This window comes from Podarcis pityusensis, assembly GCF_964106645.2.
Source record: "Podarcis pityusensis genome assembly, chromosome: 6".
NCBI classification, from domain to species: Eukaryota; Metazoa; Chordata; class Lepidosauria; order Squamata; family Lacertidae; genus Podarcis; species Podarcis pityusensis.
The window spans coordinates 94,242,346-94,257,062 of NC_138030.1; the positions used below are offsets into that span (position 1 = coordinate 94,242,346).

Below are 14,717 nucleotides of genomic sequence, written 5' to 3' on the forward strand. Positions count from 1 at the left end.
GGAACGTTATTTCCTTCCTAGGACCTAAGGAGCATTGACTCAAGCAAAGATAGGCACATGGGCATGCAAAAGAGAAAGGGAACATACGGTACTCATATGTATCTTGGTGCTTGCTGCCTGTTGATTCAGCCATTGTGATGTTTTACAAAAAAATTTTTTACGGTCACCTTGTTTGTTTCCTGTGTCTTTCAGTATGTTGCTCCCAAGTTTTCTCTGTGTACAACAGTTGTACAAAAGTTGCACAGGTGTGTCCAGAAGACTCTGGAGGCCTCTGGATTGCTCCTTGCTCACCTTGAAAAACAACAACAATCCCAGGCAGGTGCATAGGAGAGGGAAGGGAGTGTGGAGAGTTCTTTTTAGCAGCTGTTGTTTGTACCACTAGCATACTTTCTGTCAATCCCTTTCGAAGCATCATTAATTCCCAGCACAAAACCTGAGTAAGCCACACACCCACACAGCCCTTCTGCAGACTTGTGGTGTCCAGACTTCATGGTCATCGGGTTTGGAACTAAACTAAATGAAAATGAATACTTGCATCATTTTGCTGTAAAATTTGAGTTTGTGCTCTGAGTACAGAAAGACAATGTTTAAATTCTGGGCTACAACCCAGTGGAAAGTTACCTTGCACAAATCTCCTTTGACCTGGTCGGGAGCTGTGTAAAACAAAGAAGGAGAGGGGTTTGGGAGGGTGAAGCAGCCTTATGCCAACTGCTGATTCTCTGCATGGTCAAGACTGCCCATCTCAAGAACAAGTAAAGTGGTACCTCAGTTTACAAACTTAGTCTGTTCTGGAAGTCCGTTCTTAAACCAAAACTGTTCTTAAACCAAGGAGCGCTTTCCCTAATGAGGCCTCCTGCCACCGGTGCCCTTCCACCATTCGGATTCCGTTCTTAGACCATGGTAAAGTTTGCAAACTGGGACACTACTTCCCGGAGTACTTTACGGTACTACTGTATTCATTATTTTTTTAAAATCCACAGTAAGAACGGTACAATTTAGAACAAAAAATGTAGTGGCATAACAGCAACGTAGAACCACAGAAGATAATCCTGAAAGCAGTATTTAGCAAAATAAATGGGCCTTACACACACCCTCCCCAAAGAAACATCAGAGAAGGAGTTTTTGTCATCTCTTTGGGATGAAGTTTTCACAAATTCAGGGCAGTTGCTGGAAGGTTCTGTTTGTGGTCTTCCCTGCTCAAGCTTATTCCACAGATGACATGGACAGTAAGGTTTGCTGAGCATCCCAACTGGTGTGTGGGTTCATAAGGGGAGAAGGGGTCCTTAAAGCAAGAGTGTCCCAGGCCATGCAAGGAAAGGTTAAAACCAACAGCTTAACTTGGGCTATGAAGCAATCAGTGTAGCTGGTGCAAAACAGACTGAATATGTGTCTGCTGATCAGTACCTGTCGTGCAGGAGTAGTCTTTCCTAGCTGAAGCTTCTAAATCATCTTCAAGGGCAGCCCCAGGTGAAGCTCATTGAAGCTATCAAGTCCAGAAGGTACAGAAGCATAGCGCAGTATGGCAAAGTCTGACCTACATTATTATTGGCTAGAGAAGGAAAAAGACACCCCTGGCAACAACTCTGGCTTCTTAATAATAATAATAATAATAATAATAATAATAATAATTTTATTTATATCCCACCCTCCCCAGCCCCGAAGCCGGGCTCAGAGCGGCTAACAACAAGGACCAGTGCCAGATCAAGGAGGACTTTTTGCTGCTCATACAAGGTCACATAGACCCCATTAGTCACAGATAAACTAATCTGCTCCAGACCAGTATGGTGTCACTTAAATTCATAATAATCTGGTTCAGAATATGAGCCTTAAAAAAAAGGTAAGGTAAAGGACCCCTGACAGTTAAGTCCAGTCACGGACAACTTTGGGGTTGTGGTGCTCATCTTGCTTTATAGGCCGAGGGAGCCGGTGTTTGTCCGCAGACAGTTTTTCCAGGTCATGTGGCCAGCGTGACTAAGCCACTTCTGGCGAAACCAGAGCAGCGCACGGAAACACCGTTTACCTTCCCACCGGAGCGGTACCTATTTATCTACTTGCACTTTGACGTGCTTTTGAACTGCTAGGTTGGCAGGAGCAGGGACCGAGCAACGGGAGCTCACCCCGTCACAGGGATTCGAACCACCGACCTTCTGATCAGCAAGCTCAAGAGGCTCAGTGGTTTAGACCACAGTGCCACCCGCGTCCCCTAATATGAACCTTGTCTCCAATATGAACCTCGGAGACACATAATTCATTTTTTCCTATCTGAGGCAAGCACAATAACCCCATAGTTTTTCTCTGAAATGGTTTGTAATTCAGGCTGGGGGCAGGGGGGAATCTATGCTTGCCCCTGACTGCGGACCTAGTGCAATTGTTGCAGACGTCAGATTCACATCAGAGCTTTTGAGAGTCTTAGCTAAATCTCTTAGCTACTCCACTAAACCAGCAACCAGCTCTTGAGTAAATGTCCATTCACCCTAGATCAATGTCTTGGTAAAGATAACAAGCATTGTAATATTAGGAGAAAACACATAATCAGAGGAAAGGCTATCATATGAAGAAATTAAATTAGTGAAAGCAAAAGCAGATGTCATTAAGCAACAGAGCCCATAGAAATCTTATTTAAATTATTGAAATAACTTATTGACTCAAAGATGGTGTTTGCTTTTTGAGCGCACATGCAGATATAATAGGTATCTTTCAAAATTGACTTTGAAGTTACAATATAAACAGGGCAATCAAACAACATAATATGTCCCAATCAAACACTTCTCAGTGGTTAATAACATTAGGAATAAATTATTGATGATTTCTTGCAGGATGGTAATTTTCTTTGTTCTGCTGGGAGAGAGAAGAAAATGAAAACTAGCATTGAATGGTTCTCACTAATAAACGTAAAGGTACATCAGTTTCATTTCCTTGACCTGTGTCTTGAGTTGCTACCCAGCAAGCAGTTGAGAGAAGCAGGAATCTAACTCTGCCAAGAAAATGTGTATCGATTTATCCAGGCAACTAAAATGGTCTCTTATTTTCAGACATCCCATTTCACTCTAGGGGAGAGTAGGTATTCTAAGGAGGCAGTTTTCTCTCACTTTTTCAGCTACTTTAAAATAAAAAAAATAAAAAAAATTGATTACCATCCACAGTGGTCTTAACCCTGTGAGACAGAACGTTTTGGTTTCATGCACATCAATACCCCTGCATGATGTCGTGAATTGTTCCTTTGCCTTTGTTTCTGTTTGACTTGCCCATATGCACTCCTTGAAGTTGTGGTCTGATTCACTTGCCTAAAAATAGGCCTTGTGAAAGGTGAGGTCAGTGCACATAGCATTGTGGTTCTGTGATTGCCCCATCATGCAGTCTTCTGTCTGGAAAGAAGCAATCATTTGCAGTTGTGTTTGCAGTTGTGCAAAATTGCTCTGCCATTCAAGGGCTTGTGTCATCGGTAATGACACAGTCGTTTCATGCGCAACCCAGGGTATACTTTTGCTCATGTGAATTCACCCTGCATCCCAGTGGAGTTCCCCAAGACAGTGGTTACAACTCTGCAGGGAGCTTGTTGCTAGCTTCAGGAAAGTTCTTTCACAAAAGGAAAAACCCCAGGTACAGCTAATTGGTTTGTAGATCTCAATATAGAGGAAGGAAGCTGAGGAGTGTTAAGCATCAGAAGGATCCTTTTAGAACCTGTACATGAAGGAAGGTGAGTTAATTGAATCGAATCAATTTTAGAGGGAGGCAGAGGTAAATGAGTACCAAGAATTTTGAGGAGTGACGTCCTGCTGTGTCATACCCCATGAAACCTTGTAGACAAGGTCAAAACATCTGAGTCTCCAAAAAAGATAAGACTTGTAGAGGAATGCCCCATCCTAAGATTATCTTTCCACCAGCCGCCTTGCAGGTCTTGGACTGTTTGGTGTTTGACTGCTTAGCAGACTCGGTGGACTCCAAAACAAGATGCTGTTTACTCAGGGGCATAGCAGGGGGTCAATGAGGACTGGACTGGTGCAGCGGGTTTTGTTCACCCTCTGCACCCTGCCCCTGCTTCTGCCCTGCATGCATGCACCTTGGGCGCTGGCAAATGCTGCAACACCACTGCTTTACACACCATTTATTTTTAACTCATGAATGTCCTTGTATGAGATTGAATAGTTATGGAGATGAAAAAGCAACTTTGTTCAGCTGAAACCACTGGTTCACTTGTATCAAATTTTTCATTATCTAAAACTTTTTCAGGATGTCCCTCCTCATCGCGTGCGGTTAACTCACCTTAGGAAGGAGGGTGTTAAAATCAGATACAGAAGATGAGACAGCAAATCTATTACAAAGGGAGAATGGAAGGCCCCCTGTGACTCTTAATGGAAGGGAAAAGGGAAATTTAGACCATGAAATTCCACAGGGCCACCCCTATTTTCTGTCCACTTCCTCTTTCTCATAAGTAGAAGTTCCCTCTCTATCTTTCTCTTTGTCTAAAAGGAAAGTATTTGAGAATACCTGAAGACCATAACCAAATGAGCGATCAACATTAATTGGATTAACAAATGCTGTCAGCTAAACAGGAGTAAATCTCAAGGTCTTTTCTGCTGAGTTGTCACTTTCTCCAGCTTCTTATTGTTCTGTCTTCTTGCAGATTGATAGAACGACTGTGCAATACTAAGTGCACTTTGTGCATTGCCAGAGCGCCGCTTTAGGCTGCCCCACTCTTTTATACCTGGGAGAATAAGAAGGCTGCTTGTCAGTACAGTCATACCTCGGGTTACAGATGCTTCGGGTTGCACGATTTCGGGTTGCGCACTGCACCAAACCCGGAAGTACCGGAACGGGTTACTTCCGGGTTGCGGCGCTTGCACGTGTGCAGAAGTGCCGAATTGTGACCCACGCGTGCGCAGATGTGGTACTGCGGGTTGTGGACGCTGTGGGTTGCAAACGTGCTTCCCGCATGGATCACGTTCACAACCCGAGCATCCACTGTATGTAGTAGAGAGACGGGGAGAACCCAGAAAAGCACTAGTCTCTAGCAACTCCTCCCAAAAGCATTCCCAATCTATTCCAGCAGCATCCATGGAACTTTGTAAGACAAGCTTGGAGGGAGCTGGTTGCCATGGGCATAGCCTGGATTTTTGTTAGGGAGGGGCAGGCTTTTGTTTGGGGGGGCAGAACCTCATATTTGTATTGATTTTGATAGGGGAGCACCTGCCCCCCTTGGCTATGCCCATGCTTGTTGCAGAGGGGAGTTTTTTAAAAACAAAATTACCTTGCTGCTGAGCAGGGAGCAGATTTATCCAGCAACTGACTACAAAACATACAAAGCGGTATTGCACAGAATACAGTGGTACCTTGGTTTATGAACTTAATCCGTTCCGGAAGTCTGTTTTTAAACCAAAGCATTCTTAAACCAAGGTGTGCTTTCCCATAGCAGCGGGGGACTCAATTTACAAATGGAACACACTCAACAGGAAGCGGAACATGTTCTTCTTGCAAGGCAAAGTTCACAAACCAAAACACCTACCTCTGGGTTTGTAGCGTTCTTAATCCAAGTTGTTCATAAACTAAGCTATTCTTAAACTAACGTACCACTGTACCTTAGTTTAGTAAGCTATTCTTAAACTAAGGTACCACTTATAAATAGCCATTGATAAAAACATCCTTGGATTCAAATTAGGTGTGACTTTGATCATGTAATTTGCTGTTTAGTAGCTGGTTTTTGTTTTAATACCTGCTATTGAATTCCATTGTTTATGCTCCGCGAGAAGTACATCTTATTGTCTGTTGTGGTCATCCAACATTCAGCTTCATTGGATAACTCCAGATTCTAGTATCGTGAGAGAGAGAGAGAAAATGTTTCCCTATCCATTCTCTCAACACCATACTTTATTTTTTACACCTCGATCATGTTCCCACTACCTTACCTTTTTTCTAAGCTAAAATGCTTCAAATGTTGTGACCTTTCCTTATAGCAGAGTTGTTTCAGCCCTATAATAGTTTTGGTTGCCCTTTCCAGAACTTTTTCTTGCTCTACATTATACTTTTTGAGGTGCAACAACCAGAATTTTGCACCGTATTCCAAGTGCGGTCGCACCGTAGATTTGTAGAATGACATTATTATATTGGAAGTTTTATATTTGAAACCTTTCCTAATGATGGCTTGCATGGAACTGACCCTTTTTTCATGGCTGCTGCACACTGGGTCAACTTTTTCATCGAGCCATATTCATGGTCAGCCACCACCAGTTCAGACACTGTGTTTATGTGAAACTAGCTAGGTTTGTTTTTTGCCCCAATGTGCTTTTCTTTACACTTGCTTAACACTGAATCATATTTGCCAATTTAATGTCCATTCAGATGGTTTGGAGAGATCCTTTTGGAACTCCTTGCAATTTTTTTGTTCTTGCCACCCTGAACAATTACAAACACCCGAGTCCTCACCCATAACTCCAGGTCATTTATGAATCAGTTAAAAAGCACAGATCTCAGTACTGTTGCTTGGGAAAAACCCATAACTCAAATCTCTCCATGCTGAAAATGCCATTTATTCATACACTCCACTTACTTTTTTTTAACTAATTATCCAATGACTCACAAGTCTTTGGTGGGGAACTATCCTGAAAGCTTTTTGGAAGTCTGTGTACTCAGCACAGTGCCTGTTGGATCACCCCTATCCACTTGGCTGCTGTTCACCATGTGAAAAAGTTCCCATTGGCACCAGTAGAGGTGTGGCCCTAAGCTACTTGCTGTTGCTATATCTGTTACATTGCTTTTGAAATCAGGTTTATGATGGGGGGAATTGGAAGGTTTTAAGTTTGGAATCTAAAAACCTGGATACAGAGTTCTTTTATTATTATTTTAAAAAGGGTATGTCAAAGATGGGTGTTAGTTCTTCTATTCCTCTCAGCTCCAGCCATCATGACTAGTGGTTACAGATGATGGGAGCTGGTATTCTGGAACATCTGGAAAGCCACATGTTCTCCATCACTGGCCTAAAGGGACACAACTTTGGGTTTTGTAGTGAGTATCACATCCAATACCTGCAAAGCAGAAAACAACAACAACAACAACAACAACAACAACAACAACAACAACAACAACATACCACCCTATACCCAGAGTGTGCCGCTTGAACTTGCCGATCAGAAGGTCAGCGGTTCGAATCCCTGCGATGGGGTGAGCTCCTGTTGTTCGGTCCCTGCTTCTGCCAACCTAGCAGTTCAAAAGCATGCTGTGCAAGTAGATAAATGGGTACCGCTCAGGCGGGAAAGTAAACAGCGTTTCCGTGCGCTGCTCTGGTTTCGCCAGAAACCGGTTAGTCATGCTGGCCACATGACCCGGAAAAGCTGTCTGCGGAAGCAGACAAATGCCGGCTCCCTCAGCCTGTAAAGCGAGATGAGCGCCACAACCCCAGAGTCATTCGCGACTGAACTTAACTGTCAGGAGTCCTTTACCTTTACCTTTATACCACCCTATACCCAGAGGTCTCAGGGTGGTTCACAGAACAAAATCAAAATACAAAACCACCAAATACATAATCAAAATAAAAACAACAACAGTCCAATACAGTGGTGCCTCGCAAGACAAAAAGAATCCGTTCCGCGAGTCTCTTCGTCTTGCGGGTTTTTTCGTCTTGCGAAGCAAGCCCATTAGCAGTTTAGCGGATTAGTGCTACAGGGCTTAGCAGGCTTAGTGGATCAGCTGATAAGCGGCTTAACGATAAGCTGATAAGCGGCTTAAGGATCAGCTGATAAGCGGCTTAACGATAAGCTGATAAGCGGCTTAATGATCAGCTGATAAGCGGCTTAGCATCAGCTGTTAAGCGGCTTAGCCATCAGCTGATAAGCGGTTTAGCGGCTTGGGAAAAAGGGAAAAAGGAAAAAAAACCTGCAGGAACTCGCAAGACATTTTCGTCTTGCGAAGCAAGCACATAGGAAATTCGTTTTGCGAAGCACCTCCAAAACGGAAAACCCTTTCGTCTAGCGGGTTTTCCGTCTTGCGAGGCATTCGTCTTGCGGGGCAACACTGTAACTGCTCTCCCCCACAAAACCCCCCGCATTTTAAAAGAGAATAGGATACCAATCAAATCAACCAAAGGTGTATAGATGCTAATAGGAATAGAACTCTGGAAGTGCATCAGCTCACGTTCTAAGGTAAATCTGGCTGCCACATTCATTGGCATGGTGCTGAGGCCCCCGGCCCCCGTCTTCTCTGAAACTGGAAGGTTTTTAAAGCTGTTGTATTTCCCCAGAATCTTTCATGTACTAGAAGGCATGGTAGCCATCTTCTGAATCTGATGCATAACTGGACACCTCTTGTGTCTTTAGTCAATAAATCCACATTCTTCCCAGTACACAGAGGGAAAATGCAGCCAGCATTTTTGAGAAATATATCAGTATTGTCAATTTCCCTGCAGGTTCTGGGAATATAGCTGCTATTCTTGTGTCATGTGCTGAGGGAACAACCACCGTGTTCAGAACCATGGGCAAATTGAAAGGATCCTGAAACAGTGAGCCAAATAGGCTTACTCTGTGTACTGGGGGGTTTCCAGATAGGTAACTGGACTGTTGAAGGGAGCCAGCATTTGTCTCTGGATCCCAGTACTATAATGTACTTCTAGTAATGGGCAACTTTGCTTTTGCCAGAAGAGCAGGAGCAGGAAAGGAGATGGGCTCTCCCAACTGGAGTCAAACTTTCACTTGGGGAACATTGATTTAGACTTTCACATATATCCGTCATCTCAGTATATGTGCTTGTGCAGGTAATATCTTTTGAGTTGGAATAATTATCCTAAAGAAAACACTGAGTTCCCGTAGGAAGCAATATAGCCCACAGCTGTTTTCAGCACTGGGCTGACATATTTTATTTTATTCTTTTTACTTAGATAGATAGCCCTCTCTATCCCTGGGGGCTGAGGGTGGGGAGCAGTCTTGGTAAACAGAAACAATAGAATGCGACAAAAACAATTGCACACAAACATATATATATATATAGAGAGAGAGAGAGAGAGGGGAATGTTAAAGTACACAGCCAAAACTTTCTACCTTCTAACTTTCCACCTAGACTCATCTAGCACGGAACTTGTGCACGGATGCCTCGAAACCCCAACACATTGCAAAAAGGTTCTAAAGCATGTGCTGAGCCTCTCATACCTGCCAAGGTTGTGTTTTGGTACGCCCCTGTGTATGATTTTGTTTTGCCTTTTTGTCAGATGACTTGGCTTGAGTAGCTTGCAGAAGTAAGCTCAAGCATACAGAAATTCAGATCACCAGCTTCCTCCACTCAATGGAGCTATGTTGGGGTTCTAGAGCAATGTATAGGAAGTTGTGGAGGAGCCACAGCTCCAACAGAAAATGACTGCTAATGCACCCCTGTTGTTCAGACTTGGGAAGCCTTAATGCTTGGGCAGAATGTTGATGACCATTGCACATGCACAGACTAATATTATTTGCAATGTGTGAGAGCTAAGCCCTCCATGTGTACCCCTGAGCCCCTGTTGAGCTGTACCACTTCAGGATTGCAAGCTTGGATGTCCTCCCCCATTAAAAATTCCCTGCAAGCCACTAGGAAGGTGGTTAGGTTGGAACTCTTCTTTAAATGCCAGTTTCATATGTGCATAGTATTTCTTTGTAATGTGGGGGCAGGATTCAAACCTATCAATAATCTGAGGTAGTACAGTCCAGCTAGATATTCATCTAGTTGTTCCTGTGTTCCAGCTCCAGTAGGTCAATAGAGTTATTACCAGAAGATTACAGGGGAATCAGTGCCCATGGTGTAATGTACTGCTGATGACATGCCCAACATAGACACCTCCTGTTCCATAAAAAGCTGGCTTAAAAAGACACAATACTGTAAGTTCAGTAGGCTGTGGTCACATCAAAGGGTAGAATAGATGGAGTCCCCCCCCCCCCGAGCCAACGTGAAGTATATTAAATTGCATTGCAAAGATAATAATGACTTTTGTTTTTTCACACTGAACTTAATGGACTTTAAAGTGTTTTAACCTGTCTTTGGGTGGATTGTGTTATTATCCCAACTAGAACAGCTTCCCGACTTTTCTCGTTATCAGAGCATCCTGGAGTTTGGAAAGAAAACATACCTTTTCCACTTTTGCTTCATCTCTCTCTTTTTTCCTGTAAAGGGCTGTTTGTGCCTTTAGGACCAGGAAAACTGGGATCTTATGTGACGCCTCCCAATGGAGCTTTGATTCTATGCCCAAAAGGCACTTAGTGTTTCACTTAATATTAACAGGAAGTGAGCGAGGTTTCACTGCGACCTTTGGAACTTTCTATAACAGGACACTTTGAGTATTTAAAACACACACAGCACAAGCCCAGAGCAACAGGACTGCAGTTTAGCATAAGGCTAAAGTGTCGGTGGAAGACAGTTATGTAATGTTAACAGCCAACGAATACCTTACACTAGCGAGTATCTGGACTGAAATGACACAAGCATTCGTATTCTATGCCTAGAAAAAAAAGAAAAGAAAAAATAATCTATGTCAAAGGAATATGAACTCCTCAAATCAAATCAGATTTTGGGAAATGGTGTCTTCACAGGCAGAGACTGCAGGTTAGAACCAAATTTGCTAAAACGTCATGTTTTCTTTGGGATACAATAGTTGAGTTTTTGCACATCCTGTGTTTTTTTGGAAGTACTTTGGGATGGGCCCAGTGTTTCTCATTTTTGCTGTTCCAGTTAGCCCCTCTTACTGTTTGATTGAAGGTTGGCCTCTGTCTTCTGTATCTGGTGGTCCCTCCCTCTCTCTGTTCCTATTCTTTTTTGATTCTCCTTTTCTTAAACAGACAAACAAACACCTAAATGTTGGAGTTCGGTATATATTGCAATGGTGTGCAGAAATAGTCAAGTAAGACTGCCGTTTAAAATATTAATAGAAAGTTATCTTATATTAACTCCAAGCAAACATCGCCATTCTGAGCACAAGTTGACACATGTCCACTATGGAGCTTCAACAAAAGGGACCACAACACTAAGACAGAGAAAGGAAGACTGGCTGGTGAAGGAGGAACATAGGAAGTAAAAGTGTGAGGAACACAAGCTACATGACAACAAATGTTATTAAAGAGAGAACTAACAGGAGGAAGAATAGGTAGCCTTCCATTGGTCACTGCTGGTTCGAGGCCCTACAAGCATTTTTGCTTTTACTCCCGAAAGAAAGGAATCGTTGGTGGTGGTATTGTTGGCACAAGTCACCTTAGATGGGAGTATGACCCTTATTGGTCACAACTGGCTAGTTCATAGCCAATGGTCCTGGGTGTGATTCTGGTGCTGAACCTCTGATAAGAGGAGATTCTTGCCTGTTGCAGGTAAACAGGAAGGGGGCTGTTTAAAAGCCTGGATCATATGTGTAGATTGAACCTGAAACTATACAAAGGCTGGAAAATCCTTGGCACAGAACGTTGCTATCCTGCTGCAGAGGTGGCCGCCCACAGACTCTTGGAAAAGATCACCCTTTTTAGTGAGTCCGCCCATCTGGTAGGTGTGAATGAGAGGAGTGAATGAGTTCTTATTAGTTATTACCTGTTATAATGGTATGGGGTTGCTCGTGCGTAAGTTGCCGCCTCTCCTGGCTATGTTGCCTTGTTAAACCTTTCTGTCTGGACAGCCCTTCAATTCGTGGCTGCCTCAGTCGCTAGCAGAATCCGTCAGTGGGCGTTTCTTAAACCTTTTCCAACATAAAAGTTGTTTGACACCCAGTCTCCTCCTACTTTCTCTGCGCGGAAGTCTTCTGCGCAGGGAGGGCGTGGGTAGCGGAGGACCAGTGCTCTCCCCGCTGGTGTCCGGTGAAGAGTCTGGGATCCCTCTCGCCGATTCCCCCATCTGCCCCTCCTTATTCCTGGTGTTGCACTGAATTGCTTCCCCATCTGCTGAGCTGCCTCTCTCCCTGCTGGGCCCTTCTCCAGCATCATTGGAGAGCCTCCCCTCCATCTCTAGCTCCGATGTCAGTTCCCTGACACCTGTTAATCAATAAAGGGTTATTTCAAGGAAGATTTGTGTCATTTTGTCTTTCTTGAAAACACTCTGATCTAAAAGAATCTCCTGTCACCAATCTTGTCACACTCCTCCAGATGTTGCTGAGAGTTGGAGTCCATCAACCTCTGGGCCAAAGGTACTGCAACCCTTGTGTAGACCCAAGATTTCGCTACTGGCAAAACAGTGCAACCCGTGTATTACCTTTCAAAAATGTCGTGGCTGCTCCGCTTACGAGCACCAAGCATAGCCTTAGCTGCAGCACCGTAACCCGTTGCCTCTGCTCTTGTAACTGGAATGGCAGAATAAGATTTGGGTCTAAGAAATAGAGGAAAGGGTGTGCTAAGAGCAGAGAGGGTTGTACTAAAAAGCCAATTGACTGTTTGCAGAAAGTTCCGAAAATATGGGTGACTCTAGGAATCTTGGGCAGATTTTGTGGAAGGAAGGAGAGTGTGTTGACTGCTTGACAGAGGCAAATGGGGCAATATCAGAAGAAGAAGAGAAGAAGAGTTTGGATTTGATATCCCGCCTTTCACTCCCTTTAAGGAGTCTCAAAGCGGCTAACGTTCTCCTTTCCCTTCCTCCCCCACAACAAACACTCTGTGAGGTGAGTGGGGCTGAGAGACTTCAGAGAAGTGTGACTGGCCCAAGGTCACCCAGCAGCTGCAAGTGGAGGAGCGGGGAATTGAACCCGGTCCCCCAGATTACGAGACTACCGCTCTTAACCACTACACCACACTGGCTTTAAAGCAGCATGGCAGGGGAAGGCCTGAAGGCAGCAGGAAAAGATGGGGCCAGTGTGGTGAAATATATGGGGAAGGGTGTGGAAGACACAGAACAGGAGGGTGGTGGGGTTTTGTCTTTTACCAAAGAAAGAGAATGTAAGCTTCTGACCTGCACAGAGATCTTCAGGCAGCACTTTGTTCATGTGCTTGCTTGATGCAAAATCCCTAAGAAATTGGCTGAGGCAGAATCAATTGCAATGCGCTTTTTTTTTTTAAAAAAGAAAACCTGCTTTGCTGCACTTTTGCCTTCCTGACCAAAGAATTGTGCTGAAAAAGGACCCAAAAGTTACCCTTTGAAAGGAAGAAAGGGGGATAAAAAAAAAAATACACTAACACAGCAGGATTAGATTTCTTTTAAAAATAAGGAATTAATTTAAGTAGATAATCCAGTCAGATAACCAATTTGCAACCTGGTCACCCTGTGTCTTCAAACTTCACAGCTATCTCCAGAAATGTTCCTGTGAGTTTTGTCTGCTGAAGTTTCAAAGATTGGTTCTTTCAAAGGGAAAGTTGGGCCTGAACCCTGCTCCGTTGGAATAGTGAAGAACTAATGTTAGTGGAGTTTTCTTGGCAGGGATACTGGAGTGGCTTGCCGGTTCCTACTCCAGGTGGATCACGTTTGGTCAAAACTCTCCACTATGACCTGTTCATCTTGGGTGCCCTGCTCGGCATAGTTCATAGCTTCTCTGAGTTCTTCAAGCCCCTTCGCCACGGCAAGGCAGTGATCCATGAAGGGGATCTTCATGGAGGAGACTCTTGGAGGAGACTCTTGAGAGTCCCATGGACTGCAAGAAGATCAAACCTCTCCATTCTGAAGGAAATCAGCCCTGAGTGCTCACTGGAAGGACAGATCGTGAAGCTGAGGCTCCAATACTTTGGCCACCTCATGAGAAGAGAAGACTCCCTGGAAAAGACCCTGATGTTGGGAAAGATGGAGGGCACAAGGAGAAGGGGACGACAGAGAATGAGATGGTTGGATGGTGTTCTTGAAGCTACCAGCATGAGTTTGATCAAACTGCGGGAGGCAGTGGAGGACAGAAGTGCCTGGCGTGCTCTGGTCCATGGGGTCACGAAGAGTCGGACACGACTAAACAACAACAACAACAACAACAATGTTAGTGGGAGCCAGAATAGGTATTTTTTTTAAAGTCAATTGAAGTCGATGGGAATGTTTCAGCTGATATTAATGAGCACCAAGAACAACCCCAAGAGACTATTTTTCAACAAGCAAATGAAAAAAAATGACCTATTTTGTGGGTTTTGTAAGAAGTGGAATGGTTTAAAAAACAGATCAAAACCCCATTGCTGCTTGCAATGTGTCTATGGAAGTAATTCAGATAAATGAAAAAAATGTACACATACATTTATGTATGTATCTTCCTAAGTCCTATTAGCTATTCATAGAATAATGTGCAGTTGAGTAAAGGAGTAGGGTGAAATTGACTTGTCTTGCTTATGGAATGAAAAAAACAAAGCATACCAAATATATCCAAGATTGTTTGGGATGTACTGTAAAAGAAGGTGTCAGGATCTGTCAACCATTGCAGGGAACCAAATCACTGTAGCTATTGGGATCTGGCTTGACTTTACCTGCCCAAGCTGGCCATTGGCTCCTCCTCTTCCATAGGGAGGTATATAAAGTACTTCCTTTACAGATTAACTTTGCTTGAGTTGACCCTTCCTGAACACTTTAACATGTCTCAGTGGGAAAATGGTTGGAAAGGGAAGGGTTAAGCACTCCCATCCCTTCTCTATTGCAAAGGAGATGGGGACATGGACCTTTGTAGCGCAAAGTGTTGTTTGCCTCAAATATCTCATCTGTGAATTGCTTTGAATGGTCTTGGCTGAGTTGGAATGCTGCAGAATTGGAAAGGTTTATAGAAGCGCAGACTTTCATGGAGCACTAATGACCTCTGCTGTTTAGGGCCTTTAATCTAACATGCTCAGAGTCTTTATAAACTT

General features: G+C 43.8%; 1 protein-coding gene and 1 long non-coding RNA gene across 3 annotated transcripts in view; one reads left to right on the forward strand and one right to left on the reverse strand.

The window, feature by feature from the left end:
* The window catches only part of ASTN1 (astrotactin 1), a 215,213-nt gene that overhangs the window by 45,733 nt on the left and 154,763 nt on the right, over positions 1-14,717 (forward strand). The window lies entirely within an intron of this gene.
* On the reverse strand, positions 2,729-10,204 carry LOC308480669. The gene is made up of 3 exons (XR_013988210.1): positions 10,079-10,204; positions 5,711-5,806; positions 2,729-2,838 (listed from the first exon to the last, which is right to left on the reverse strand). It is a non-coding gene; the product is annotated as an uncharacterized lncRNA (long non-coding RNA).